Source organism: Heteronotia binoei, chromosome 2 (genome assembly GCF_032191835.1).
Source record: "Heteronotia binoei isolate CCM8104 ecotype False Entrance Well chromosome 2, APGP_CSIRO_Hbin_v1, whole genome shotgun sequence".
Classification (NCBI taxonomy): domain Eukaryota; kingdom Metazoa; phylum Chordata; class Lepidosauria; order Squamata; family Gekkonidae; genus Heteronotia; species Heteronotia binoei.
The window spans coordinates 126920942-126946584 of NC_083224.1; the positions used below are offsets into that span (position 1 = coordinate 126920942).

The following is a 25643-nucleotide window of genomic DNA, read 5'->3' on the forward strand; positions in this document are numbered from 1 at the left end:
ATCACGGCAGGGAGAACTTCGGGGCATACAGAGAGAACAGGAACAACTGCTGTTGTGCCCCTGTCTTGCTGTAAAAGCCCCATGCCGAAAGAAGATCCCTTCAGGGCCTCTTTGGGGATGTCACATCCGTGGCACCCCTCCCCCTGCCTGATTCAGGGGGGCTGCAAGCAGAACCCACGGACCCCGCTGAGATCAAGGCGATATAGCCCGGAACCTTCCCTCACTCTTCAACTGAAGCTGAAGTTTGTATGTAAAAAGGCAAACACTTATTCATAACTCCTGTATGGTCTAGTTATTAAATAAACCATATATAACCAGCAAATTGTTATGATTGTATATACTGACTGTTATAGCAGCACATCACAAGACAAGATGTTATGCCAATGTTGAAAGGGCTTTACCCCAGTTTTGCACATACAATAAGACATGGCAACCAAACTGTGCACAGTATTCCAAATGAGGCAGCAGCATACCTCTATACAGGGACATTTCAATATTGTTATATTTTTAATCCTCATCCAAATAACTCCAGCTAAGAATTTGCCTTTTTCACTGCTGCTGCACACTAAGTCAATGTTTTCATTTGGCTACCAGTTGCAAACCCACAAGGAAATGCCTTGTGCATTCAGGGAGTCCAGAGGTACACAGACTTGCGAAGCAGGATCACAAACCCCACCCCGATTTGTAGCACAATTATTGAAACCAAAATGTGGATCTGGAAGAACATAAGAACATAAGAGAAGCCATGTTAGATCAGGCCAATGGCCCATCCAGTCCAACATTCTGTGTCACACAGCGGCCAAATATATATATATATATATATATATATATATATATACACACACACACACACACTGTGGCTAATAGCCACTGATGGACCTCTGCTCCATATTTTTATCTAACCCCTTCTTGAAGGTGGCTATGCTTGTGGACGCCACCACCTCCTGTGGCAGTGAATTCCACATGTTAATCACCCTTTGGGTGAAGAAGTACTTCCTTTTATCCGTTTTAACCTGTCTGCTCAGCAATTTCATCGAATGCCCACGAGTTCTTGTATTGTGAGAAAGGGAGAAAAGTACTTCTTTCTCTACTTTCTCCATCCCATGCATTATCTTGTAAACTTCCATCATGTCACCCCTCAGTCGACGTTTCTCCAAGCTAAAGAGCCCTAAGCGTTTCAACCTTTCTTCATAGGGAAGGTGTTCCAGCCCTTTAATCATTTTAGTTGCCCTTTTCTGAACTTTCTCCAATGCTATAATATCCTTTTTGAGGTGCGGCGACCAGAACTGCACACAGTACTCCAAATGAGACCGCACCATCGATTTATACAGAGGCATTATGATACTGGCTGATTTGTTTTCAATTCCCTTCCTAATAATTCCCAGCATGGCGTTGGCCTTTTTTATTGCAAACGCACACTGTCTTGACATTTTCAGTGAATTATCTACCACGACCCCAAGATCTCTCTCTTGGTCTGTCTCTGCCAGTTCACACCCCATCAACTTGTATTTGTAGCTGGGATTCTTGGCCCCAATGTGCATTACTTTGCACTTGGCCACATTGAACCGCATCTGCCACGTTGACGCCCACTCACCCAGCCTCAACAGATCCCTTTGGAGTTCCTCACAATCCTCTCTGGTTCTCACCACCCTGAACAATTTAGTGTCATCCGCAAACTTGGCCACTTCACTGCTCACTCCCAACTCTAAATCATTTATGAACAAGTTAAAGAGGATGGGACCCAGTACCGAGCCCTGCGGCACCCCACTGCTTACCGTCCTCCACTGCGAAGACTGCCCATTTATACTCACTCTCTGCTTCCTATTACTCAGCCAGTTTTTGATCCACAAGAGGACCTGTCCTTTTACTCCATGACTCTCAAGCTTTCTAAGAAGCCTTTGATGAGGAACTTTATCAAAAGCTTTCTGGAAGTCAAGGTAAACAACATCTATCGGGTCTCCTTTGTCCACATGTTTGTTCACCCCCTCAAAGAAATGCAACAGGTTAGTGAGGCAAGATCTTCCCTTGCAGAACCCATGCTGAGTCTTCCTCAATAACCCGTGTTCATCAATGTGCCTACTCATTCTGTCCTTGATAATGGTTTCTACCAACTTTCCCGGTATTGAAGTCAGACTGACTGGCCTGTAATTTCCCGGACCTCCTCTGGAACCCTTTTTAAAGATGGGGGTGACATTTGCTACCTTCCAGTCCTCAGGAACGGAGGCAGATTTCAATGAAAGATTACAGATTTTTGTTAAAAGATTTTGTTAGAAGAATTTACGAACTTTGCTAGGAAAAACAGGGTGGGTGGGAGAGAAGGGAGCAAGACAAAACTGGCCCGTTCAAACAGTATGCACAACACAGAACCCCCTTTGGCATGCAAAATGTCATACTCTAGTTTCTCTTCAGATCACATGCAAAATGTCAAGCAACAGCAGCCAAACGAAACCACATCCCCATATTTGAACCAAAGGATTCATCACAGATTTTATGCACCAGGATCACTTTGCCCAGATGGGTCAGTTTTGCTTTGCCAGCTGGAGCAGCAGCTGCTAAGCAACAAGGTCTGGGGAAACGGTTAAAGAAAGAAATGAAGGTTGAATTTATGATTGCAAAGCAAAAGTCACATGAAGAGAGGGATGTGGATGTTTTGACGGAGCAGTGGAGCACTTTGTGCAAGCTACCAACACGCCTTCTCCAGTGCCTGCAGAAAGGCCCACCACAAGCATGGAGAGCCCTGACCGCAAGAGAGGCCTGTTTGGGTGGCCATCCCAAGCAGACCTTGCTCACCTGGGGCTCTCCTGGGCCACTCTCCCCCACTGCTGAAAAGCCGACCGCAAATCTGGAAAGCACCAGCTGCAAGAGAGGCCTGCTTGGGCAGCCAAATCTCCGGCCAGCCCAAGCAGGCTTTGCTTTCCTGGGGCTCTCTTGGGCTATTGCCTCACTGCTGAAAATCCCACTACAAGCCTGGAGATCCCTGGCTGTGAATGAGGACCACTTGAGCAGCCGCATCTTTGGCCAGACCAAGCAGGTCTTGCTTGCCCGGGGCTCTCCTTGGCCAGCCCTCCACTGCCACAATCCTGGAGATCCCTGGCCACAAGAGAGACCTGCTTGGATGGCTGGATCTCCAGCTGGCTCAAGCAGACCTCACTCACCTGGGGCTCTCCTGCCTGCCCCCTCCCAATCACAAGCAAAAGAGCCATGGCTGCAAGAGAGGCCTGCTTGGGTGGCTGAATCTCCGGTTGGCCAAAGCATGCCTTGCTCACCCAGGGCTTTCCTGGCCCCCTCCCAGCTGAAAGGCTAGAGAGCCACCCACCACCCTCCACCCAAAATCACACAACAAATGAACTTACCTCTGTTGATCTGAGCAGCAGTGGCAACAATGGCAAAAGGCCAGTGCGGGCTTCTCCAGGGCTTAATTAGGGCTGCTGGGGACATGACAGAGCTCATGATGGCTGGCTTGCTGGCTGCCCACCCTCCTACAGTCCTAAAAGGAGAAAAGCCAGGGATTGTTATGCATTTCACCTACTAGTCAGTGGACAAATGTAGGCAGGGAGGATGTTGAGAGGGGAAATAGTGGAGGTTCAGGAACCCAAGAAAACATCTTATCCTGCTTAGTCATTCACCACATATTGGACATAAGGGTGATAGAGCCCATGCCAAAAGTCTTTAGGGATTTATTCAGTTTTTTTTCATAATACCAAAGAAGAATGGGAATGTGAGAGCTATTTTAGACTTCAAATGACTAAACAGGAAAATAAGAAAGACAGATTTCAGGATGGAGACACTAAAGTCAATAGTTTCATCCCTACAGAAAGGAGATTTTCTGGTATCAGTAGATCTGCCCAGAGGTCTGTTTGTATATCCTGATTCAGAAGTCACATCTGAAGCACCTGTGCTTTTTGAATGATGGTTGCAATTTTGTGAACTGGTCTCTTCCTTTTGGTCTCAAAATGGCACCAAGGGCATTCACAAAAGTCTTCATTTCATTGATTGGACATCTTGGGACACAGGGAATGTTCGTATTTCCAAATCTAGATGACATTTTAATAAGATCCCCATCTCATCTTCAGAAGACAGGGATGTCTCATGCCTCTTGGGTCATGGGTCATCATCAACTGGGAGGAAAGCAACTTATCTCCATCTCAGAGGGTTCTTCATCTAGGGGTCCTAATAGACATGGCTCAGTACAGAATCTTCCTGCCACAAGACAAGCAGGAGAAGTTTCTGCCGTCTCTACAGTGGAGGTCATGTTCCTGACTAAGCTTCTAGGGAGGATGGTATCCTGTCAGGATGTGATACAGTAGTCTTGGGTTCATGTTTGCCTGCTCCAAAGGTTCCTTCTTCCTTTCCAGGAGGTCATAGCCGGGCAACAATTCAAGCTGTTCTCACCGTGCACAAGTCTAGTTTCTGTGCAGATCAATCATATATCAAACTTGACTTAACAAGCACCTGGTTGAAGTCCATTTCATGCATATCTTCTTCAAAAGTCACAAGCTTCCCAAATGTATTGTAACATTCTCCAGTGAATTCCAACTTAATCTGAAACTAATAGCAAAAATTCCTTTGAAATAAAATGCGACTACAAGAATCCTCTCAAGTTCTTAGAATATACCTTTAAAAACTTACTCAGTTACCATGATTGTATGATGATATCGCCAAAGCACAATACTAAATCTTCCACCGGGACAGCACTCATATCAAATTCATGCAGTTGCTAAGCAAATTATAAATAGTTTGAAAACTATTCCTTAAAAATCATTGCTCAGGTTAACTTCTTACAGCTGTGTTTACATTCTCAAAGTAATTAAAGGTACAGTGCAAAGATCCACAATTTACTATAATATTTTTCATAGATACAATTCAAAGCTTTAAATAAAATATAAGAAATCCAAATTTTGATTAAGACCGTTAGGCACACAAGTTTTTAATGTGTGGATCCAAAAGGTTTCTTGAGGTAGCGGTGTCTTAGGTTTATCTACCTGATTATAGGGATGTGATAAAAATCTAAATAATACACAGAAATGTATATCCTTGGGTGCATGCCCCTGCTCAATAAAATGTGACACCACAGGTACCTCAAAAATGTTATTGCGTATCCTGGACTTATGTTCCATTATTCTGATTTTTACTGCTCAGTTACTTCTCCCCACATCTAATAAATTCCAGGGACATTTGATTACATATAAAACATTCTTGGTGTTACAATTGGAGAAATGCATCAATTTAATGGAAAATGACTTGAGACTGTTTAAATCCCTTGATCCCCATTGCTAACATGCACATCGAGCTGCTGCTGAATTTAAAGTGTTCTGAGGTACTAACTGTTCTGCCCTTGTATAACCTATACCTGATCTTACCAATATATTTCCAATACTTCTCATCTTCCTGAAACCTATGCAAGGTGTGCTAGTATACCCCAGAATGTCAGGAACTAGGTGCCAGTGTTTGTTCAGGATCTTTCTAATGGATTCTGCTAAGGTGGTATATTGAAAAGCACATGTTAAAGCATTCTGAAATGCCTGGGGTTTCTCTTTAAATAAGGTATCCCTATGCGCAATTTGGACTCTGTTCTTTGCTCCTTGAATTACATCCCTCAGGTATCCCCTATTAACAAACTACTTCTCCATTCTGTTACATTCAGTAGTGCAATTATTAATGTCAGTAGAATTTCATTTGACTCTGTGGAACTGGCCATAAGGTCCTTTGTAGATGTGCTGGATGAAAGGATCTATAATGTAAATAAGAGTGTCTATCCGTGGACTTCATGAAGGTCCTTACAGTTATTTTATGTGAATGATTCTTATATACCACAGTATTCAGAAATTAAATTGACATTTCATGAAACTGACATACAAATGTAATAGATTCATGGATGGTGTTAACCCATGCAAAAAAAAAATCACTATTTCATCCACTGTTGTCAACAATAATAAAAAATATCAATGAAGTGTTTGTATATGTGATATCTTTTAAAAGCAATTAACCTGATTGCATAGAACTTTCTCTTCTAAGGAACTCATAAAGTAGCAACACTAGGAGCAGATAAGCTCCCCATGGTCACCCCTTTAGTCTGGAGAAAAAAAATGTTATTGCATTTGAAATATTTATTTTCTAGTACTATATCAATGAACTCCATTTTAAAAAAACGTTTGGAGGATGCCTATTGATATGTGAATCCAGAATCTAGTTGTATTCATCTAATTTCAAAACATATTTTTGTGTTAAGTTGGTGGTATTACATCTTATAGTATGGTTTTGAATGTTTGAATGTACAATACATTCTTTCTTGTTAGTAGTTTGAATGCGTTATTTAAGGTGTTCAAAGTTCATGTAATGTTATCAAATGACACAACACACTTCATAATTTTGTAAATTTATTCTATTTGTATTTCATATACAGTTCTTGGTTTATAGTATATTTCACAGTGATGTTTCTTGGTATTATTCACCAACGATTCCAAAATCAGGTTAAATAGCATGGGTGAAATAGGATGTCCATTGTATATGCTATGGGGCCATAGCAGATTGATAACATTAGCCAAAAATGAATTTGGGTAAGTCAAAGTATGTTTTTTTGGTTATCCAATGAGTGCTGGGGTCTGCAAGAAAAAAAAAATCAGTTCCCTCCCCCCAGATTCGGGTTTATTGGACCTGCAAAATATCATTATTTTCCTATATTCCCAAATTCTAATATCAGTATGGTATTGGGATATGGTAAATATTCAGGAATCCCCAGTTTATTTGGCTGCATTATACCCTGTGGGAATCGTCCCCCATTGGGTATAATGAAGAATTGATCCAGCATTATCTGTGGCTACATGGGGGTTGTTTTTTGATGTAGACACACCAAATTTGCAGCACAGGTACTAGTGCATCTCCTAACCTACCCCCCATATTTTAAAAGGATTGTACCAGAGGTCCAATTTTGTGAGCCCCAAAAGAAGGTGCCTCCATAATCCATTATTTCCCTTTAAATGATTTTTGCAAGCTGTGCTGCATGAGAGTCAACTCCAAAATGACAAGTCAATTGCAGCAGAAGCTGTCCCCAGGATCTAGGTGTGGTGGGGAGGTCTTTCACTGCTCCACACAGACCTGAAAGAATCAGCTGGGCAGCAGGATCTAAGTGCTCCAAACTGCCTTGGCTTCAAACTGCAAGCTGCAACAGGAGTCCACCAGTCATTAGATATAGCTGAGCCAAATAAAAGCTGAGATATTTTGGCTTTTATTTGGGCTTATATATATAGGTGGATGAATAAGATATTTTTGGATATTTGTTTGGCTTGGGTTTTACTCAATTCACACCCTTACTACATCCCTGCACCTATTGATATCATGCCTTGGGTTACACATAAAGTTCTTACACTGAACCACATTTACTCTTTTTTTTTTAATCACCTTGTTTATTTGCTTATATGGTAGCTTTCAAATAATAGGGGGGGAAAGGGGGAAACTGCAGCTAGGATTTAAATAAAGCTAGGGTTTAAAAAACAGGGGTCCGATTTTAAACTAAATTTAAATTTTAAGAAGAGTTTCCCCCTCTTGCAGCTTGCAGTTTGAAGCTCTAATGACAAAGTGTCTGGAACAAGAGAATAAACAAGTGACTTTAGCAGAAGTGTGAGTTCAGCAACAAGGTGAGGAAGCCAGGGCACACTAATATTTCCATGTAGCTAAAAGGGTAAGCACACTTTTCACAAACAGATCTATATAAATAGGAAATTTATTTAAAAGGGGGAAGGGAAAGAAATTATGAAGATAAAATGCCAGTAGGGTTGGGTGCAACATATATGACTGTCTGCCAGCTACATTGAAGTCATGATATATGCTTGGTGCAAGGAGCTCCTGGTTCTCAGGGAATGAGTTTGCACCCTAAAGGCTGAGGTGGCTGACTTGGAGAAGCAGAGACCATCAGGCACACAGACAAAAAACCTAAGGATTTCTTAAATGTTAGTTTTGTCTAGTCTCACTGCTGCCAGGGAGCATGATGGTCAAGGGGAAACAGGGCACCATGTTGAAGAAAGGGGGAATGTTCCCTCAGAAGGAACGCTTTCTACAATTGGTGAACAGGTATCCTTTCACATCAAGTTACCATCTTAGCAGAGGCGTCACTAGGGTGGGTTGCACCCTGGGGTGTAACTGATTCAAGTCACCCCCCCATTGGGCATCACCCCTTTTGGAGGGCTGCGTCACCCCCTCCCTTCCCTTTGGCTGCCTCTCAAACCAGGCAGCGCTTTCCGTTGGTGGGAGGGGAAGCGCTCTCTCTCACACACACACACACACAAACTCTCCCTTCTGTGTTTCTCGGGCGGGCAGGCGGGCGCGCGCCGTTGGGCCGAGTGCGCGCGCAGGCGCATTTCCATTCCCTGCTCCTCTCTCTCTTCACTCCCTCCCTTTCTCTTCCCCTCTCCTGGCGAGGATTGGTCGCCTGGGGCCAATGAGAATGCTCCGGGGGAGGGCCGATGGCCCCCTTGGCCCCGCCCTAGTGACGCCGCTGCATCTTAGGGAGGAGGGGGGCTTTGGTAGTTAGTGATTTGATCCTTAGGCATGTAGATAGATGGGATGCAAAGCTGTGTACTGACTGCATGGTGACTTGCCTGCCTGGTGCAAAGGCAGCATACATTACATGTGTTCTATATAGGCTTGTAGACAGTGCTGGAGCCAGCGGTTGTGATACATGTTGATGCCAGTAATGTGGGAAAATGTGGTCCTGTGGTTGTAGACAGGAACAAATTTAGGCTGCTAGACAGGAGACTCAATGCCAGGACCGTCTCAAAAGTGGTGTCTGTTCCACGTGCAGGGCCAACTAGACAGGAACAAATTAGGAGTCTCATTGTGTGGATGAGACAATAGTGTAGGGAGGGTTTACATTTGTTAGGCACTGGGATGCTTTTTGGAGCAAGCAGGGCCTGTACAAAAGAGATGGCCTCCACTTGTCCCAAGAAGGAACCAGGTTGTTTGTGCTTAAAATCAAAGAAGTGGCAAAGCAGTTTTAAAACTAAATTATGGGGGAAGTCTGAGATATGAAATGTCTCTGGTTCATGATGGCATATTTCTAAGAGATAAAGTGATAGATGTTACTGCTCTGAAGGGAAATTGATTAGGACTGACATCCACAGTGACATCCACTGCCTCAGCTGAAAGTCTTGCAAAAGAGCTCTGTTTTACAAGTCCTGCAAAATTGAAGTAGGTCCTGCAGAGCCCAAATCTCCAGAGGGAGCTCATTCCACCATACAGGGGCCAGGGCCAAAAAGACTCTGGCCCTCATTGAGGCCAGTCAGATGCATCTGGGAGCGGGTACTACCAAAAGGTGTTGGGTCACCCACCGTAAAGACATACAGGGAGGGGCAGTCTTGAAGGTATGCTGGTCCCTGGCCATATAGGGCTTTAAAGGTAAGTACCAGCACCTTGAACTGGATCCAGTACTTAATAGGTAGCCAGTGCAGTTCACGCAACACAGGATGGATCCATGCCAGTACAGGTGACGACATCAAAATTTGAGTAGATTTTTAAAATTTTCTATTGATAGAAATGTAATTTAAGTTGAACCACAAGTAGTTCAGTAATTGTCAATGAAATATAATTAACATTAGTTATTTAATTATTTCTAAAAAACCAAGATTGGGAAGGTGCAAGTAGAATTGGAGGGAGCGGCAGGTCAAAATGCGCCCACACAGCAGCTGGTGCGGAATCGATCGCTTGATCCGACAAAAGCAGAAGCCCAGGGGTGGAGCAACAATGATTGTGGAATTAGTCTTAATCTTTTCTACTGCTACAGACAGACTAACATGGCTACTCATCTTCATCTATCCTCGGTACTAGGTTTCCAGTTGATCCTCTCCTAATGGATCACGGAGAGCCCTTCCCCATCTTTATGTATTTGACTCAGTCAACTTTTGCCACCATTGCTGCAATAATAGGTTTAGATTGAGGGTGGAAAGGTACTGGCTGGATATTAAGAAACACTTTTTTACAGTAAGAGTAGTTTGATAGTGGAATCAGCTACCTAGGGAGCAGCAGCTGGACAGACACTTGTCAGGGATGCTCTAGGGAGGCTGATCTTGCATTGAGACTAGATGACCTGTATGTCCCATTCCAACTCCGTGATTCTATTATTCTGTTGCTCTGAAGAAGGGGTTTTTTTAATGGCATTGCAGGTACATGGTACTTGAATGCCTGCTGGGATAGTAATTAGTTTTATTGCTGATCCTTACCTTCACCTTGCTTCTGCTTCTCTTGGTTTTTGCCATTACAGTAAAGGAAATGGCTCATCTCTACAGTCACCAGCTTATAGGGTTTTTGCAGTGTATCCCTTGGATCCTCCTAGGAGTGGATCATTCCTGGGAGTGTCTATAGAAATGATTTCTTGGCCTGATCCTGAGTCCCTGTTTACACAGCAGCTTCCAAAACCTACACACAAATTTTCCTCCCTCCCCCTACATAATTCCAAACACCTTTAATCACCCATGTTTCCTTTCTGTTATGCTACAAAAGAAATGAAAGTGTTACAAATAGAGTTGCCAACTCCAGGTATTTGGCAGTGGGGCTTCGGGAGGGTGGGGTTTGGAGGAGGCACCTGAGTAGGGTATTATGTCATAGAGTCCATCCTCCAAAACAGTCATTTTCTCCAGGGGAACTGAGTCTGAAGATGTTGCAGTGTGAAGGTCAGCTGTAATTCTGGGAGATCTCTATGCCTAACCTGGAGGTTAGGACAACCTCATACCCAAAAAGCCACTGTGTCCCAAAATAACTATGAATACTGTACCAATTCAACTTATAACATTTAAAAAGAAACAGGTATATTTTAAAGTCTAATGTACAAAATCCTTCCATTGGTAACAATAGTAAAGTCCAATTCCAACAGTAGTATTCATATAAATGTTCACAGTGGATATTCCAATCTCATAAATCCCATGTATAACACAACAGGACCATTAACTTTCACTTCTTGTTTCAGAGATTTCTTCAGGCTTGGGATTCTACCTACTTCGAGTTTGATGGGAGGTAGAAATTATGTCTGTCAGAAACTAGGTGTACCCCAATTAATTCTCAGTGTTCCTGAATTAGAAACAATATTCTTGAAATGATATCCATACTACCAAAATTTCGTGAGCTACATTTTTGTGATAAACTGTCTATAGTTCTCAGGGGTGTGCAAAAAAAAAAAATCTGGTACAATCTGGATCTGGGGGTATCTGGGGGCAAAAAATCCAGTGGGCTGAATATTCTTGAATATTTGGGAAATATCCGACTATTCCCATATATACAGCCCATTATACCCTCTGGGCCATTCAAGTAAGCGGCAAAATAGGGTATAGTGAGTGGTGGCTGTGGGGGAGAGGATTTGGGGGAGAGGCTCCAAATTTGCAGGGCAGTTTCTGGAGCCTCTTTCCCACAAAACCGCCAAGTTTCAAAAGAATTGAACCATGGGGTCCAATTCTAGGGGTACCCAAAGAAGGTGCCTCCATTCCACCATTGTTCCCTATGGGCCATTGAAGTCAATTGCACAACACATGGCTGATGGCCTCCTTCTCAGGGTTCAGTTAAGAGTTCTATCTGCTCTGATGGACTCAGCACAAAAGAGAGCTTCCTCATTGCTCCCCTGAGTTTCCCCCAGCCAATGACAGGAGTTTTTCCTGAAGTCTCCAGAATTTCCTTTTGTGATATTTCTCTGTGATGTTTAACATGACCAAATATCCGTTTCCTGTTTGAAGGGGGGTGGGATGAGCTGGACCATCCCATTGTGTAGACTTATGAGCTTTTTCACGAAGGCAGGCTAAGGTAAGTCTGGAAAGCAATTGAACTGACTTCCCCCCTTCCTGGCCATTCTTTGCCCAGGGAGAGAGGAAAAAAAACTTTTAAAACTCAAAGTGAAGATTTTGCTCATTTAAAACCTCCAAAGAAAAAATATATTTCTTCTCAAATACATCAGAACCAAAGTTTATTCAACAGAATAAAATAAAGATTTTTTAAAAAGAGCCATGAAAATCTGGGGTGAGCTCTCAGCAATGGTGATCTAAATAGGGTGCAGGCAGGCAAAGCCCTGGGACTGCCCACATCTCCACCCCACTTGATGCAAGCCCTACTTACAGGGCGCCATCCTCTGCTGCCCCAGGTCTCAGTTCTTGATCATATGATCAGCAGAAGACCACCCATGGTTCCATCTCAACACTCCCCCATGCCTGGAGCCCACAAAGGTAGTGTCAGGGTAAATCCCGGCCATAGCTTCACACATTTTAAAATTGTACTTGAACACTCTCTGTTTTGCAGTAGCTGCACATGGAGACATCTTTTATTATAAAACCTTATAGATATTTTAAAGCCTTACTTTATTTTTTAAAGTTTCCTTTTTTCTTTCTTTTCTTTTTTTTGCAAATTTAGAGAATTCTCTTTATTTGCAGAAACCCTTCCCTAGTTTTGGATAGCACCCCCCCCCCCCCGGGGCTTTTTTATTCATTGCATGGAGACATATTGGAAAATTCCATATATCAATGATTCTTAAACAATTTGAAGTTGATGCCATTTCTAAACATCATTTTTCAGAAACCTCTTGCTAAATCACTTCAAGCGACTTTTGCTCTCCCCGGCATAAAGTTCAAGAATCATGAATTAGTTAATACTGAACAAATGTATGTAATATTATTGTTATTTTATTAATTTATTTACTTCATTTGTACCCTACCTTTCTTCCCAGTGGGGACCCACAGCAGCTTACACCATTCTCTTTTCCTCTATTTTATCCTCACAACAACTCTGTGAGGTAGGTTAGGCTGAGAGAGTGTGACTGGCCCAAGTTCAACCAGTGAGCTTCCATGGCACAAGTGTGTATCTGAACCTGGGTCTCTTAGATACTAGTCCAACACTCTTAGGTACTACTCCACACTGGCTCTTTATGTTTAAAGAATTTATAAATACGTAGCTGATGAACAAAAGGCTATATATATTTCATGGCTATATCACACATTTATAGAGAAGCAATTCCAGTTTGGTCATATAAATTTCCTGAGCTGTTCTCCCAGCTCACACTGTCGTTCTTCTTCTTGAGACATGACCCACTTTGGGTCTCAACTCAGAGTTTTAGAACTGCTGAGATAAACAAGATTTTTTCCTATGGAGGTTTCATTTGAAAGCATGCATATTTTCATAAAGAAGCTACTCATGTTCAGAAAGGAATGCGTAAGCTAGACCCTTAAAGGAGAAATTAACTATTATTTTAATGAAAATGCAGGCAAGTTTTTAAATCTCATTTACAATAGATTTTTAGTGTTGACTGGCATACATATGCAAGTTAAATAGATATGAAATGAACTGTAGAAGTCATTTGAATTTGATAGACTTTTAGTGCCTATCAGTGATGGAAAATGCTGACAAAAAGATGCCTAAAATGTTGAAACATTAGGCTTTTATAACATCTATTCTATCTGTTTTATATTCACTATTGTGAAAAAAATCTAACATTTTGTCCATTAGAAAGAATCTTAGGCTTCAGTGAGTTTCCCTAGCTGAGTTAATCATGTAAATGTTCATTCAGAAGGAAGTTTCAATTTATAATCCAGAAAAATTCATTTTGCGTTGACTTTACCAAATCAGAAATTAAGCATGAAAAAATGGGTTTGGGATTTTAGACCAAAACTTGGTTTAGTTCCATAGGTTATCTTCCCCCGCCCAATGACCAAATGATTTTATATCACCTTATGTATGAATATTTTTATAAAAGGAAGACATTCTTGTAACATTTCCCAAAAAACTCTTTTTTCCCCTTTCTCCTTGGCTTTGGATCTTTGTGAATGTACAGACCAAAATCAAGGGAAATACCCAAATCCCCCTTACCCTCTAAATTTATAATTTTGTTTGATGATTTAGAAAAGCTGAACATTATCAAATTATTTCCTAATGTTATAAATTAGCTCTCTCTAAGTGCCATTAAACCATTTGGTAGTTTTAGTCACCTCTTCTGCACCAGCAGTTCCATCTTTTGGGCATTGAAATTGATTTTTCTCATCTTAGCATTTGAAGATCCAGAGTGTGCCCCTTGCCCCATCGCCTGGGAGAGTACAATGGCACCAACAGCAGAGGATGTGAAGGCACCTTTTCGGGCACCTGAAATGGCAGCATCAGGAGCATCAGCACGAGTAGACTGTGTTGAGGTAGTTCTCCCACACTATACTATGAAACAGAACAGTTTGGGGATACTACACGCTGATGAAGGCTGCCTCTTACTATATTGACCTTTATGCCAAATGTTTGCTGTGTGTTAGAATATGCACATTTTCTTTGTCTCATCATGAGAAAAGAATTTGCCCTTTCCATGTTTGAATTTGTGCTTACACATACACTAAGCCAGTTCTTAGCAATCTTATCAAAACACAGCCATGTGTTTTAAAGATCAATATTACTACGTCTAATGTGGTCAAAGCAGCCACTATGCTATGTGTAATCCTTAAATTATATATATAATAGTTACTAGTACCGATGCAGTTAAAGATACTCATGTAGTTATGTATGTAGTTTGATGTAGGAAAATTGCTATGAAACTTTCAAATTTATTTTAAAGCCTTCAAACTACTATCACATTGCTTCAGAATGTACTTTTTTGCTCACAGGAGGTTGTAGGTCACTCCTGTGATAAATAGTTACATTAGAAGGACTCACAATTATGTCTATTTGCAAGTTTGGTACAGGCATGTCTAAGAGAACCACTTTGGACATTCCAGAGGGTACATGAATGATTTGTTCATGTTCTTGCCACACTTTGGGTACAATTACCAGCAGGGAAATGTGCATATGCTTCATTGAGAAGTAGGTGTCTTGTCTCTAAATTAGGGAAAATGCATACTTTCCAGCAACGATAAGTGGACTCTCCCTTTCAGCAAGACATCAAAGTTTGAAAGAGGAAGCCAGTTATATGTTATTCCTTTGCTGCTTCTTTGGAACTTCCAAAATGGCTTTATTTTTTTTAACAGACAAGGCCTGTTGTGGTTACTGTTTTGGATACATGAGTGACTTAATGCATTCTCATTAGCCAAAATAGTAACTTTCTACATGACCCTTTATTTTGCCATCTTGTTGAAGTCTGATCATATAAACGGTTTGATCATTTGATGAAACTATACAGTGCTGAAATTGGAGGTTTTCTATGTATTTAAAACTGAAATGTGTTCTGTTTAGCCATTTCTGATGTGCTAAATAACAGCTCAGTGCTCACTTATGAAGCCCAGAAATATTGTGATAATGGGCATTTTGCTTATCTTTTGTGGTATAATTTACACAATTTGAATGGTGCATATTCTCTTGAGAGGCATTTATATACAATATTGGAACAGAGACATAATCCATTAGTTATGTACATTAGTAGGTGTGTGTTTTTCATCAGTTGATGAAAGTATGATTTCAACATTAAGAACTGATTTCAGACCAATCTTGTAAAATAATTATATAACACTATATTAATCTTTGGTAGGCATGAATGTGCTTTATATATCTGGGTATAGATCATTATCAGAAATAAATATGCAAATAGCAAGCCTTTATTGGCATAAAACAGATTTAGCAGTAAAATAGCAATATAAATAATATAAAATCCTAGATTATAAAGTACATAGGGAGCTAAAATACATAAAATAAGTAAAATATATATGAGTCGAGTTTAGCCAAATTAAATAATTAAAAGATAAAATGTGGTCATTCCAGAACCATTCTCTGTCGTATTTCCATGGCCTGTTGGAGAAATCTAACCACCATTAAAATTACCTCAGCGCAAGTGTCATTTAAAAGTTTGTGGACTTTGCCTGAATCAGCACAGCCCAACATATCTGCTAAGATATCTTTCAAGTATATACAACGAATATCTTCATAAAGAGGACAGTTCAGTAGTACATGGGAAATAGTTTCAATACACTTGGAACTACAAAGACAGTGTCTATTAGAGTACTCAATCCTGTTAAATCTACCAAATAGGATAGCAGATGGTAATGCATTACATCTCGTTAACGAGAATGCACGCCGTTGCTGTGGAGCTTGCAGAGAGGAGAAATACGACACTAATTTCCCCACTGAAAGAGGAAGTTCGAAATTCAGCGGGGAGCAGGACTTGTTAGCCAGGCTATGTAACGTTTGCATTTCAATATCTAGAATTCTGAGCTTAAGTTTTGAAAAAGCTTCTTTTAAGGATAGCATAAGAAGTGAATGCCCATAGATTTTATTTTCCTCTCAATAAATACTAGCCAATTTGACAAATTAGATTCTGAGAGCAGTTGATATAAAAGGCTCTCTGATTCAGAGTGGAAATGTAGCCGAAGCCAGTATTTAAGTGACATTAGCCATGCTTGTGTTTCCACAAGATTCGTCCCTGTTTCTAAACACAAAACTGCATATGGTACGCACTTTGGGAATCCCAGAATTTTTCGTAGGAATTTTGATTGGACACCTTCAATGTTATTATCCAAGGCTGTGAACCTCAATCTAGATGATACCTTACCACCTTTTTTTTCCTATAGGAGGCAATCTAAGGATAGCTATTCAAATTTGGCAGGCATTTGCTTTGCCAAATTTTGTATCCAACACAATAGGGTCTGGTTAAATGGTTTGGAAAGATTTTCTCATTCGGGGGATTTTACATTCATTTCTAAGAAAGGTTGCAGTATAATTGATTATATTACTGCCTCTTTCTCACTAGAATTTTACATAAAAGATTTCTGTATAGGTGATCTCATTATTAGTGATCACCTTCCACTTATCGTGACCCTTCATACTGAATCTTCCCCAGACTCTTCCCTTAATCCCTCTATACACTTGTTGGAGTCTACGTCCTTACCAAAAATCTGCTGGAATAGTCAGACTAAACAAGCAGCTCAGTTACTTTTAAATTCTCATTCCCTTTTGAATCTTAGAAGGGTTTTAACCACCGCAACGAATTCTTCAGTGCTAATAATAGCCTATGATTCTCTAGTATCTAACATCTGTTTTATCTGTTTTAAATATGGATCCCTTTATATGTGTAATTTTGATGGATCTACTATTGGAAGCCGCCCTGAGCCACTTGTGGGAAGGGCGGGATATAAATCTTAAATAAATAAAAAATAAATAAATAAATAAATAAATCCTTAGTTCACTAAATGTTAAACCTAAAAATGTAAAAAAGGGAAGAAATATAAAATCTCTGCAGCCCTGGTTTGATGAAGAATGTAAATAAATATGGAACATATGAATTCTCTTACCAAATTTAGTAATAGTAACATTTTTCATTAAGAAAGGGAGCTGTGTTGTATTTTTGTTTCCAGTGTCTTCAGTATATAACAACTTACATTTATTTTCCACTAGCACTTTTTAACAACTTTTAAAAATGAAAATCTGATAGTATTTAATTTCCTATAGTTTTGTTTTCTTAGATGTATATACATCAGGTATGCACTACCTGCATAGAAACTAAGTTGCATTTGTCAAAACTGAAATGCAAAGAACTTTTTTTGATGTTCGCAAGAAACCCCCTTTGCATGATGTATCTTCCCACAATGTAGATACAGATTTGAGATGTGGGATATTAGGTCATTGCTTCCTGCATGCTTCCAGTTGACAGTGCCAAAGAGAAACTAGCAAGGGACTACTCTCAAGAAAACTCTTCTGTTTGGAGTTACATTGCATCCAGGTGCAATATATTCTGTTGAAAATATAGCTCTTTCCCCAGCTAAAGATGCCATTGTGATTTGAAGTGATATCAGGACAGTAATTGCATCCAAGACCTAAGCATGTGCTATTAAAAATATAAAGGCTGAATGTGATTATCCATAAGTGTATGCTTATCAGCAGGATTTTTTTTTAAATCAGGAATGCACAGGAAGGCAGTTCTGGCTGGCTTGGCATCAGAGGGGTGGCCTAATATGCAAATGAGTGCCTGCTGGGCTTTTTCTACAAAAAAGCTCTGCTTATCAGAGAGTCAGATGTTGCAGGTGCTTGTTGATGGTATAAGAAACCAGGGCTGATACTGTGTGGTGTGTGTTATGTGAAGGCTCCACTCAGTTTCATTATCTTTAATGGATCCAACAAATTTCTTTAACATTTTGACTGAAGTTCCTTAGGCAGTGTGGATCAAAATACAATTTGACATCATTCATTACAATTAAAACAGTCACTAAAATCAACCACAAATTAAATACAATAGTATTTATCATTCTTAAAACAAAATAATAGCTTAGCATTAAAGAAAGCCAACCCCAATAATAGCTTAGCCTTAAAGAAAGCCAACTTGATCTTGCAGAAGGCCTAGCAAAAGAGAATTATCTCTGCCTAGTCCCTAATTCCATAAATGGACACTCCTATAGAAAAAGGTCTGTTTGGTAGCAACCAGGGTGGAATTCTAACAGGAGCTCCTTTGCATATTAGGCCACACACCCGTGATGTAGCCTATCCTCCAAGAGCTTACAAAAAGCCTTGTAAGCTCTTGAAGGATTGGCTACATCAGGGGTGTGTGGCCTAATATGCAAAGGAGCTCCTGCTAGAATTCCACCCCTGGTAGCAAGCTTAGCTCAGAAGGTTAGGGCACATAGAACAGGACCCAAATCAAAGATTTTAGCCACCAGACATGTTCATAAAATAACAGGTGGTACTTCTGGTCTCAGGATGTTTACAACCAGCATATGAAGTGATGAAATCAAATTGTAGGTCAGTGGAGTGCTTCCAGAACTTATGAGATATGTTCACATTAGTTCAGTCAACAGCCTTGCTGCAGCACAGTGAACCAATTTGCAGTAGTCCAATCTGAAAGTGATCAGAATATGTATAACTGGCTAAATTTTTGGTATAAATACATTTTAATTCCACTGAAAGCTGATTTGGGGTGAAATGGTATATGATTCTGGTGGACTATGAAAGCTAGACTGTGTTCACAAAAAACCAAAAAAAAAGAGAAAGAACTCTGCCTAAACCTTACAGTTTGTTTTTGTTTTGTAAATTTTGTTGTGTACTACTAACTGATAATAGTACAACAACTCATACTACATATATAAACATGCAAATCACTTTACCGCTAAACTGTGACTCACCACTTCATCCTTCATTTGTGGAAAACAGGCTGCTGTGTCCAAAGATGACATGAGACTCCAAGCTGGCTGGAGCCCATCCTCAGGGCAATTTTGATGAGCCACTGATACTGGAAGCCACACAGGAAGCTGGGACAAGGCTGGGAAGAGTCATCCAAGCCCAGCTAGGCCCAGGGGAGGTAGGGGCAGGCCCAGAGGGCCTTCAGCCCAGCCCAGCAACCCCCAGGGTACAGCCAATGGGAGGGTGGCTGGAGGAGGAGGGAAGGCTGGAGCCTTGCAGATGGAAAGGGGGAAGTGAGAGCAATTGCCACTTGCCAGGAAAAGGTCAGGTGTGGCTGGTGAGGTGGGGATTGTGGGAAGAGCTAAAGGGTGCGGCTAGACTGTTTAAAAAGGCCTCCTCTGAGAAAGGAAGGACATGGCTCTGGACTTGAAAAGTGCTGCTGCTCTGAGACAGAGAAGAAATCAGGTGAAGCAACCCCCTTCTTCTTGCATTCTGGGGCTGTGGGAGTCCTATCAGAGGAACTCAGCAGGGTCAAAAGCTTATACCCCCCCCCAAAAAAAAAATTGTTGGACTCTAAGGTGCTACTGAACTTCAATCTAGCTGTTCAAACCAACATGACTGCCCTCTGAAAAAACTTGAGAGAGACAATTGAGACCTCTCCTAAGGGAAGTCTGAATAGTCCATCAACCAGAAAAGGCTTTTTGCAGAGGTTTAAACAAGTCAGCAGGGCTGATACACAGTTCCAAGCCAAAATGCTCCCCCTTTAAATTTTTGCAACAGCACTTGAGAGTTAGCATGAATCACACTGTGCTTTGCTATATTAAAAAAAACCCAGTGTGCTTTGATTTCATTGTGTAATGGATTTCCTAGGGGCTAACCACCATCCAACACAGGAATTTTCCTACTGTCACAATGCAGTGTCCCTCCTAATTTCCCAGTGGGTTCAGGAAGGAAGGAAGGAAGGAAGGAAGGAAGGAAGGAACTGGTTTCAAGGAGATAGGAATTTTGCTTCAGTGTAACCCAAGCCTGGTTTAATAACTAGGCTCAAACTGACAGGCGGGCACAAGATGGTTTGTTTTCTAAAATCAACAAGAACAAAATTTATTACAAAAAAAACCCACACACAACTTGAAGTAGATATTAACACTTAAGCAGGAGTTATGGAGTGTTATGTTTTGTGCAATACATGTCTCAGGAAAAACTTAGGTTTACAACCTATTAAAATAGAGTATTTTGCGGAAAGTGAGTTACACTCCAAGTGTAACAAAACCCTGCTGGTGTAACATGTCAGAACTCAGGCAGGAAAATATATATGTATTTTATTTTTCTGTGCAAAGAGTATTAAAAGTTTTAATAAAAACGTGAGTGTAATTTTTGTTCATGTCTTGTGGCTCTTACATACCTGACATTTATTCTGTGTGGCTTTTACTGTAATCAAGTTCAGCCACCCCTGTGTTAGACTTATTCTCAAAACCTAACTTCTGCTTGTAAGTCCTTAGAATCTAACCTCTTCTCTCAACCTAGCTTCTTCTGACTAACTATATCTTCCTGTAAGATCCTAACTTTTCCTCAGTACAGTTTAGAGCACTGTTTTGATTGGCTGGAGTACATTTAATTGTTCTGGACATCACACATGGGATCAACACCTACTGTCTCTGGGAGGCATCTTGCATGACATTAATCTAAAAAGCTGCATGTAAGTGATTCTCTGTTATCTGATCCCTAGGCCTAACTTCAGCGCTCTGCTCTGCTGCTACCTTCCTTAGAGATCCTTGTTGAGCAGAAAGGCAGCATATAAAATTTATAAATGAAATAAATGAGCTACCCTCATATCAAGGTCAGTTCCTGCAAACTGTGCTGGGCATCCTGTGTGGTCACAAGTCCTAGAGCAGGAATCGCTAGATATATAAAACATATGTCAAAGTAGAAGACTAGATATGTTCTCAACAGATGGCTGTAATAGTTTTCAGAGCCAGCAATACTGGAGACTCATAGGCTTTTCTTTGAGGAAGCCCTCTGCTTTTCAGTTTGTATAACGGAACAGACAAAAACTTACCATATTTGCTGCCTCCCCTTCCAATAATGAAAATTAACATAAAGATTATAAAACACTATGTATACCAAAATGAATATTAAAATATGTATCAATAATTCTGTGAACTAGATCTCTGGGGGTATTGCATGACTGTTACCAAAATAGGTACCTGTGCAGGGGCTGTAACATATAGAGCATCCTTTACATGTATAAGACCCAACACTCATCACCTGGGCAATTGATTTTGGCATCTTCTGCCTATGTATACCAGGTTCCAGTTTGGGGCATTACTCCAAAAGAACAAGGGAGCTCTAAAATAAGAAATATCTTTATTGCCCTAATGAAATACAGATTGAAAAATGGAGTAACAAGAATAGCAAAACAATGAATAAATGCACAACATTTGCAGAAGCCTATCTACATTTAAGTTTTTGTTTATTGAGGAGAAATCTAGAAAAGGGGAAACTGTCTAGCAGTAAGGCAAACCAGTGGTGTTTTGTGGAAATAAAACAAAGAGAGAAAACTTATGAGTCTTATTCTGAAGAGGAGAGATGGGTGAGAGTCTTGTCTGGGAAGCTCAGGCTACCAAGTTGAGAAACAATGTTCCATGGACCACAATGGAGAAGGCATAGTGATTTCAACAATGTCCAATGTGTATTTTGGGCAGCAGGTGGATCCATGACCTTCTACGGAAGCATGGGGTCTGGATTTAATATCTCCTTAATTGTATTAGCTGGGAAGAGAGCTGGTGCTTGGGGCAAGGCTGGACTAATGTGTGAAATCAGAAAATTTCTGATGATTTTTTAAAAAAATAACGATAGCTGGAAATGTAATTGATAATAAAATGCAAAGAAATGTATAATCGTTAAGATGATGCAGAAGAGTGCATAATTATATTATGCAGGGAGGGGAGGAATTCCCTGAAAATCAGGGAACTTGCTTAGCATTCTGTGCCGTATGAAGTTAATAATGGTTAAAAAGGGTGAAGGACCAGCTCCAGAATCTGAATAGGGTCATGCTTAATAGCTCTGTTGATTATTCAGGCAAGTGGGTTACATCCAGCTTGGATCATCCTGAAGTATCTTTGCCTCTTCAAGAAACCCATAGTTTGATATTGAGCAGAATGTTTTACCCAAGCCTGCTTACAGGAGTTTCATAGCTTATGAGGGGTTTCTAGAGGACAGCTTGCCAGTTACCTTAACTTGGGAGAAACCTCAGCATCCTAGTGATTATATGTATTGCAATTAGGAGAGCTCAATAAATTCTAGTTTGAGAAAGTAATGAAATTAACCTGGAGGGGGGAATGAAGTTTTCTACTATAGCTGACAATTTTTTCACCTGAGGAATGTGTGTGATGTTTAAACATCAATTCTAATGGGTGTAAGGATGTCTGACTGTTTTGGATTATGGCTTATGTGTAGAAAGATACGAGCAGTGAAATATTAGCTCTGTCCACAGAGGAATTGTAAAAATGGGAAGGAAATGTGGAGTGATTATTAGATTCGGCTGTAAAAGAAAAGGAAAATGTATAACCTTGACAACCACATTGCAAAATGCCCAGGTATGGGATATATGGCTGTTTGAGGAAGTAAGCAGACTGAGTGCTATGAGTCTTAATTTGACAGATGGGGGGAAATTACTTTGATTTTAGAGTATATTTAAAATGCTGACTGAATACACATCAAAACAAACATAACAATGAGTAAAAAGAACAGAGGGATCTTATTTGTACAGTTTATAATCTGATCAAATATCATCAGGGGACCATCTTTTAAGGTGCACTTATTGAAAGATATTTTTATTGGCCATTGATTTCCCAATAAGCTTGGATGTTGCAGGTCTGCTGTGCAAGCAAAGCCATTTTTTTCTGGCAGAATGTGAGATTCTCATGTGAGATTCTTTCACACTTAAGCTTACTGTGGAAGATGTTCAACTGACTCTAGTGTTAAGATGGCCTTTTTTTCTGGGGGTGTGCAGTAGAATGGAGTTCCAGAACTTCTTCATGAAACAAATTCTTTTAAAATGTTTAAAAGTTTGTGAGGGGCACCCATGTATTTCTTCTTCATTTCCCTTTTACTGTTTTGGCATGGCTTTGTCTTTTGGGGGGTGGGGAGCCCTTTAAGATAAATTTTCATAATTCCCCTGAAATCCAACCATCCATTTCTTTGAGAGACAAAATCAAAGATAGGTGGGGCAGGAAGGAAGGTTCTGCATAATTTCAGAATTCCACTATATAGACCTTCAGAGGTAGGCAGTGGCTTCCCAGACTCCTACTAGAGCACCACCCTCTAGTGTGTAACAAACATCTGCAAGGACTGAAGTGACAAAAGGGTGCATTGATTTCGCTACAGATTGAAACCCACTTTTTAAAAGAGAAAGAGAATAAGAGAGACTGGTGGCTATATTTTAAAGAGTCGGTTTCAGGAAAAGAAAGTTATCTCCCTGTAACAATGCAATCTGGTGCATTAATTAAGTCACTCATATGTCTCTCAACTAGAACCTTTGCTTCAGAATGTTTATCTTCAAGCTATCTAGGCCTTCTTTTTTCATCTTGAACCCCGCAATTTGCAACAGGGGACTCATTTTCAATGTGTAGCCTTTTTATTGTTGCCTTTGGACCAAACTGCTTGTGACATTGGCAGACAAGTATCTACTTTCCCATGTTCACCTCAATCAAGATCAGCGTAGATTGGTGGAGAGGAGTTCCTTAACAATAAAAAGATCAAGATGTGTTTCTCCTCAGAGACTTTGCTGCCTTCCCTGATCACCGAGGACCAAACTAGATATGATAGTTTCCTCCTGGCCACCATGAGGATGCTGCTGCCATTTTAAATTAATTTTAAAATGCTGCAATAGCTAGGTCCTTATCTGCACCTCCCTGCACTTTTTCAAGTGCTGAAATTGCCACAGGGAGGGGCAGCCATTTCAGCACAAGATAATGTGTGTATATGGAAGAGGCAAGAGTGCCTTAGTCTTTCCTCACAGCCAGTGGCAGACTGGCCAGGGTGTCAGCTAGTCCAATGGCAAGTGGGCCTTATGGGCCCCTGATGAAGTGGGACCCCTAAAACATTAGACAATATGTTAAAAATGTTAATGACCTTTTAGTAACTTGGAAATATAATAGACTTCCAATATTATTGCTGTTATGCAACTAAAATTTCTATTGTATTATTTTAATGAAAAAAATCAATAAAATCATTTTTGAGGATACTTTATATTTAAGAATATAATAAATCACTCTGAAAAAATAATTATGATTTGGGTTATGTGAGGCTGATGCATACGTTTTATAGGCTTGGATCTTTACTATTGCGACTGCACAGTGAAGCTTAATAAAATACCTTTCTGGTTATCCTTTATGAACTTTATAAAGTCATCTACACACTATCAGTTACTCAAGTCCAATGTGAGGAGGCATTTTCAAAGCTAAAGATCATAAAAACAAGGCTAAGAAATTCACTGAGGAGAACTTGGAATCATACATGTTGCTATCCATTGAAAAGGAATTGTTAGATGAATTGGATGCAGAAGTCCCAACAGTAATGTTAAGAAACTGTTCTGAATGCAATGTATAAATGTCCACCAAACTGTAATGCAAAAATTTTCAGTGTCAGAACTGATACTAGTCTGGAATGTGCAACGTGAATATAAGCTTTTGTATGCTTAAAGCACACTTCACTGATCTAGTGAATTCAAATGATTGCTCTTAATTAGGCTTCCCAACCCTCCCGCCCTGGCGGGGGACCCCAGGTTTTCCACCCTCTTCCCCCGCTCCCCAAAAAACGGAAGCGGGGGCAGGGGGGAAACGGCGGCGGGGAGCATGGCGAGCCGTCCGATCCTGGGCGCCGCGCCGCTGCCGCCCCCTCCCCGCCCACCGCAGCTGCTCCTCCGAGATGGGCCCAGGCTGAGCCCATCTCGGAGGAGCAGGCAAAACCAGAGAAGGGGAGGGCGAGGCAGGCCAGGAGCATGGCGAGCCGCGAATCCGGGCCCTTCTAGGACCCGGACTTGCGGCTCGCCACACCTCCGGCCCGCCTCCACCCCCCTCCGCTTCCACCCCCAGAGGCAGAGTGGGCGAGGCCGCCGCGCCACTGCCGCCTCTTCTCTGCTCGCCGTGGCTGCTCCTCTGAGATGGGCTCAGCCTGAGCCCATCTCGGAGGAGCAGCCACGGCGAGCGGAGAAGAGGCGGCAGCGGCGGGGCGGCTCGCCACGCTCCCCGGCACCGTTTCCCCCCTCCCCCCTAGCTCCACCCCAGTGTCTCCTGGCTCCACCCCAAAGTCTCCTGGCTCCACCCCCAAAGTCCCCAGATATTTCTAGGGTTGGACTTGGCAACGCTACTCTTAATATAGTGGACTGTATTAAATATGCTTTTGAACTACCTGTTAATGTGTAAAATGTTCAGTACAAGCAAACTATTTTTAAAAATCCACCGTTTACGTAATTGCATTAAAAAAGTAAAAATTCAGTTATATTCAGTTATAATCTGTATTTACATTTAGTATCTACTATATACTGCCAGTAATACGTACACTACAATTACTAAAATATATATACGCTTATTTTGCGGAAGTTTTAATTG

The 25643-nt window shown here is 40.9% G+C and overlaps 1 protein-coding gene across 8 annotated transcripts in view; it reads left to right on the forward strand.

Moving 5' to 3' along the window:
- LRRC7 (leucine rich repeat containing 7) overlaps positions 1 to 25643 on the forward strand; it is a 265921-nt gene that overhangs the window by 71925 nt on the left and 168353 nt on the right. Inside the window, exon 1 of one of the 8 annotated variants that reach the window (XM_060232003.1) lies at positions 14011 to 14144. The exons of the other annotated variants lie outside the window; for them this stretch is intronic. The gene's annotated coding sequence lies outside the window, so the exon portion shown is untranslated. Of the gene's footprint in view, positions 1 to 14010; positions 14145 to 25643 lie in introns of those variants that run through there. 8 annotated transcript variants of the gene reach the window in all.